Here is a 6,092-nt window from a genome sequence, read left to right as displayed (position 1 = left end):
TTTCCATTAGGGTGGGATCTCACATGTGTTCCCCATCCTATGGACAGGTGTAATTCTTGGTGAACCTGAACACGGTGTCTTGGGCTCAGTCAAAAGGCTACTGGGAGCACACAGCCATGTGAGAACAAACCGGAAATTTCCTCCAAGGGTGTTTCTCAGCCTCAATTTGCTACCTGATTTCACAACTGTGGGTTGAGAAACCTGTCTGAAGAGAGTGGCCAAAGAAAAACCCCCATCATTTTAATAGGGTGTCCTCCCAGTAACAGTGGAACAGAAGTTGTTTGACAATACTTTGGGTAATGTCTTGAAGCCTGTAGATGACTAATAATAGCAGTGCCTTTTTTTCCAGAAATATGAAAGTCATAAAAATGATGGTTTAGAGGGACCAAAACTATTTATAAACTGAAGAAGAATTCAGTGAAGAGTTTTGACTAAAAAGGAGTGGAGGGGAGAATTTTAATGTGCTTGAAATAGAAGTCAAAATCTTAAAGAAAAAAATGCAAATCTGAAGTATTTTAAGTGGTTTAAAAAAAAGTTGAGTGGCTCAAACATGAAAGGACACCTTTTGTTTCAGATCAGATGAAGATTTTATGTTTACCAGGATGAACAACCTTGATTCGAAATGTCCTCTAAGTTCAGCCTTCTCAGGATGGGCAGAGGACTCCAGTTCACCCAGGATCTTTCATCCACGCTACATACAGAGAAATAGTAATACAGAGACTGTTAACTGAAAAAATGTAAGAGTTCTCAGGAGCATTGACTTCCATCACAGGGTTTATTGTTCATTTCCTTTTGGCCAATTACTCTCTTCAGAAATGTCTCCAGCATATTATGAAGACTAAGCGTTAAACCTGGGAGGTCGTTTCGCTTGCAGCCTGTCGAGAACATCTTTACATTGCTGGTTAACGACTTGTGAACTTCATTGTCAGCTGCTGCTCTGCGACTTTGCATCTCGCAGCTGATGGCTCCGTGCCACCAGGCGAGCGGCTGCCGGGGCTCCAGGGCGCCTCTCGCCCTTGTGAAATTCGAGTTCATTCTTTTTCTGCTCCCCGCGCTTTCTCCCTGCAAATTTATGACTTGCTAACAAATGCGTTGCTCTTGATTCCCTCCTCTTCAGTGATCTTTAAGATCTCTCATTTCATAAGGAAGAGGCAGGTGGGAGATCTGCTTCCAAAAAAAAAGAAGTTTCCATAAGCATGATTTGTGGAGTAAGGCTGCCTGTATATCCATCCAATTTCCATTGACTTATTTCAGTCTTTTTTTGTCAAGTTGCATAGCAGTAATTAACTGCCCTAACTGAAGTGTTTTCCTCAAGATGCCCACATTCCTGTGAGAGCTGGAGGTTTTACCCACACATGCAGGCAGCCTTTCATCGTTCTCCATATAAATTGAACACTTCCTCTGCTTGCCTTTACAGCTGTTCTCTGAACACCATCCACAAAACTAATGAAATATTCCTGTGGCTCACTCATTCCTCCAAATACCTTTGTCCAGGCTTGTTTTATCCTGGGAGGCTAACAATATTTTTTTGCACCTTTGCAGTGGCACAGGGCTGCATGGTGCTGATCTGGCACCTGGGAATCAATAGCAGTCAGGGTGGGAGGAATTACCACATGTTCCTAGTAATTGTGTAAATGCAAATTTATTACTCCAAAATCCTCTCTAATGTAAATCCAGTGAGGTCAATAGAGGTAGAGCAAAACTGGACATTCTGCTTCATCTGTTATCCCCATTTTTATAAGGATGGATAGCAGCTGTTAAGGGAAAGGAACTTTCAAATGCCTGGAAATACACTGACCTGGGAAAAGAGCTGCAAGGATGCCAGAAATGATTCTCTGTGCAGATGGGTATTCCGCCTAACCAGAGCAATCAGCATTGCCAAAAGCCTCCACCAGTGTGAACTGCTACATCTCCATTAGCAGCGCTGATTAACAGGAGCAGAGGGTCCTGTCCTTTGGTTAAAACATGCCAGCCTGTTACAAAGGAATTCCCCATTTTGGCAAGTAAAAGCATCTCCCACGTCAAGGTCTTGCTAACCTGCAGCTGCCCTTTCCAGCGACTGTGAAAGGTTTTCTGCAGTTTCTTGAGTTTGCTCCTAAAACCTTCTGTTGCTTGTGTAATCTTTTTATGAGCTACACAAAAGAATTGTTTTCCTTAAGAAATCCTTAACATATGCACAGATAAACTCAGAGTCTAAAGGTTAATGTTGCTTCATCACTGCTGAAGTGAAATAAATATTTTAAAAGTCATTCTGCAGAATGATCTTGAATTTTTAGGGGAATATAAACTGTTATTGACTATAATAATAATATTTTGGAATATGCTAATGGAATTTTTTTCATTTACCACACTTGATGCTCTTTTCTTCCATAACCATTGCAGTTTATTATCAGACACTTACACATAGAAGTTGGGTTTTGTTCAGAAAAAAAAAAAGACTCTTGAAAAATTATTAAAGCATCAAAACACCTGTATAAACCTATGTCAAGACAGGAGGAACTCTTACAAATAGATAGGATAAAAATACACTGTATTAAGCCTTTTCTTGCTTTTATAAGATCTTTTAATTGGCTCCATTTACCCAGGAAAGACAGTGTGTTAATTCAGTGTCTTTTCCCTTCTGCAATGGTGTCAGCAAACCATCAGCCAGAGAAGCCAGGAGTTTGAAATCATCTCCAGAGACCACTCCCTGTAGAAATACCCATCAGTAGGGAATTGCCTCGATGCCAAGGCTGTACTCAGCCTATCTAGCTTTATTAATCTGCTGACAGCCTGCCACTTCTCCCTGGCATCACTGAGCAAGCAAGGTAAACTGCAGCCTAATTAATGGCCAGGCTAGAGGCTTTCTTCAAAGACTGACTGAGACAGATGCTGGTCTTGCCCAACAGAAATGCCAACCCAGTTTAAGTGTTCCTACAACCTCCACAGTCAGGCAATTTTTACAAATTTGGTGTGCTTGAATACACGGTGCAAAAGGATGTTCAGGCATCCTAAACACAAATGGTGTCCAATGTGCATGTACTTGTGGGTCAGATACCTGGCAAAAGACAAAGCCTTCAGCAGGATGAGAAGATATTCCTCTCCATCACTGCTTTGAAATAGCTTTAGTTTGTATGAAACACAGACTCATGGGACTGGAAACATCTCCGGCCTTAGGCTGCATCAAAACATGTGTGACAGAGATTTAAATGGACTTGGATGCAAGTCATGTAAGGTCAAGTTTCCATTTAAGAGCCATTTGCATTAGCAGTCCTACCACCATGGTAACACAGGGGAAGAGACACTAACGATATTTAGCACATTAATGTGGACAAAAGCTATTTGCTACATCCTCAGGAATAAACAGAGACAATCTCATAACGAAGCTGTGCTTTCAATCTCCCCTCATTCTCAGGGCTCTTACAGAGGTTCACACAAAGTGCCTCACTGGGCAGTGAGATCCAAGATCTGGCTGGGACATAGTCAATACAGCAGAGAATCACAATTTCTGTCAGTCAGGCTCACATGACACATAACTGTGACTACTCGTGCATTTTGGTGACCAAGTAGTTCATACCTGTCTGAAAGCCATGCCTGCCTGCTCAGCCAGGCACAGGTTCCTCACTGCAAAATGGTCTCAGCAGAAAATGTTCAGCTCCATGTGTGGGTAACATCAGCTGCCTTGACAGAAACAGATGGGAGGTCCATGTGCTGCTATGTCAGAAATATCTGTCATTCTCCCGTTCTCCTTGTGTCCTGTATCTTAGGTTATCAGGCGTGCTCCTCTCAATGCCAGTTAAAAGGTAGGTGTTGAACACAGAAGGCACATTTATAACTACACAGACTATAATTATATATGGTCTAGGGCTTATTTCCTGAACTAGGAAGTAGGAAAAATGGGTTAGGTGGGTGTGAGTAACAAGCAAGAACATGTCTTTTAGAGGTTATGAAACTACCTTGATCTCCCAGTATCAGAAATGCTGGCTGAGAACAAACAAATCAGAAAACTCCGTGCATGCTGAGAGTTGGGACAAAAACAAGAGAATTGGGAACTGACAAGGGAATAGTAACAAGTTCCTGATCGAGGCTGGGAACTTAGTATTGCAAGCAAAAATGGAGGAGAAATATGAGGTCACCACTACAGCTTATTTGCAGAAAGATAAATGCAATCTTGGGATTATCAGGTGAGATATTTCAGTGAGAAATGGGGACTTTAATGTCAGTGTGTAAAGCATCAGAGAGACCTCCTCCCATTTAATACTCTAACTACTTTTGGTAATCCATATGAACTTTGAGATTAATTGAAACCATAGCAGATGGAAGGAAGAGGTCTGAGGTGAACTGAGAGTCATTTAGGAAAGAAGATTGAAAAGCCAGTCCTGTGTAGCTCAGCGAGAAAAGGAGACAAGAACCATCTCCATAAAAACACCTGAGTAAGGAGAACTGAGCAAAACAGCTACTGACATGAGAGCCAGTGCTGGTGCCAGAACATGTGGGGAAAGGTTCCTGACCAGCAGGGACATGGACAGCCTGGGAGGATCTCGCAGGGGTAACAGGCAAAAACACAAAATTGTTTAAAGTTGGAGCATGGTCCTTTCATGAAAAGGACCATAACCAACATTATTCCTGGCACAGCAGAGAACTGGCTCTGTGATCCAGGATCTTCCTGCGCCTGTAACTTTAAATTGCCTAACGGGACTAGAAGAGCAGAAAAACAAAGCCTTTGGCCACTTGTTACTGGAGGTCTGTGGAATATTTTCACAGCAGTTGCAATGCCAGAAGCTCCAGTGTCCTGGCTCAACACCAACACATTCCTCTGCTATTTAAGTCCCCCCCGTGGTTTCACTTAGTAATGCTACTCTTTGCTCCCTGTCCAAAAATTGTGGAACAATGCTGACTTTTGAGCTTAGAAATGTTTTCTATTTACTGAATTGCTCTTCAAAACGTAGTATAATTCACTCTAGGGTGTAACTGTGTTGCATTTTAACCTGCACAGAAATAGTATGTACAAGTGTGGAAAGAGGATGGGAGAAAAAAATAGCAATACAAAAATATCCTTATGACAACACTGAGCCTAAGTGAGAAATATTACCCTTATTTTACAGTAGGAAAATTTTGATTTTTTTAATCCATAAACAAAAGGGTTTGAAACCTTTCCTGTGAAAACACAATACGTAGGTGTGGTTTAGGGCTTTGCTATCAGCTGTAGCTTTTAACCAGTCTCTAGAAATTTGGTCTTGAGATTTATTTTATGAGTCTTTTAGTGAAGTCTAAAGTTGAATTCTGGCTTTTCATCAAGATCAGAGAAAATTAATGACCCTGGCCTAAAGACCCTAATTTGCACTGGCAGGCTTGGATTTCAGAACAGTATGAATTTTCCAGGGTGTGTGTGCTGCTGACTGTTAACCTGCATTACCAGTATTGCAACAGTGCCTGGATCCTCCCAAACAAAAATAATGGCATGTCCTATCCCAAATCTCTATCTATGGATGGCAGACATTACATAGAATAAGGAATTATTATTATTATTATTATTATTATTATTATTATTATTATTATTATTATTATTATTATTATATTCTTGTAACAATCACCAGACAGCTGAGTTAGTCCCACAGCTGCATTAAGTATCATGATTAAAATATGCAACCTTTTTGTTATTTCATCTTCTATGAGAAAAGTGGATTGCCGTATTTCAACAGATGATTTTAAGCACATATTTCTCAGTAAGTATGTTGGAAAATACAGCTCATAAAATGTGCCTTGCTATTCCAGTTTTGTCTATATTCAGTATTGCAGCCAAGTTACACAGACACCTAAAGTAGCTCCAGACAAGATTGGGTCCTGGAGCAGTGCAGGTCGCATGGAGTAAAATATGCACCGATCCGCCCTTAGAGTGGGGTAAATTAGCCTTCACAGAGCTCTGCCTTAACAAGTTGCTTTAATATTTGGATGGAATTGGGTTAGAGATGGCTTGAGTAGAGCTGATTCTAAGCATAAGCCAAGTAGGCAGATTTTCAAGGGCATTCACCACCAGGACACAAAAGCTGCTGAGATAAGAAACTTTCTGCCTAATTTTGCTGTGCCAGAACCCTGGGAAGGAAAGGGAAGGA

Source organism: Sturnus vulgaris, chromosome 10 (assembly GCF_052056855.1).
Source record: "Sturnus vulgaris isolate bStuVul1 chromosome 10, bStuVul1.hap1, whole genome shotgun sequence".
NCBI lineage: Eukaryota > Metazoa > Chordata > Aves > Passeriformes > Sturnidae > Sturnus > Sturnus vulgaris.
This window is presented reverse-complemented; position numbering follows the sequence as displayed.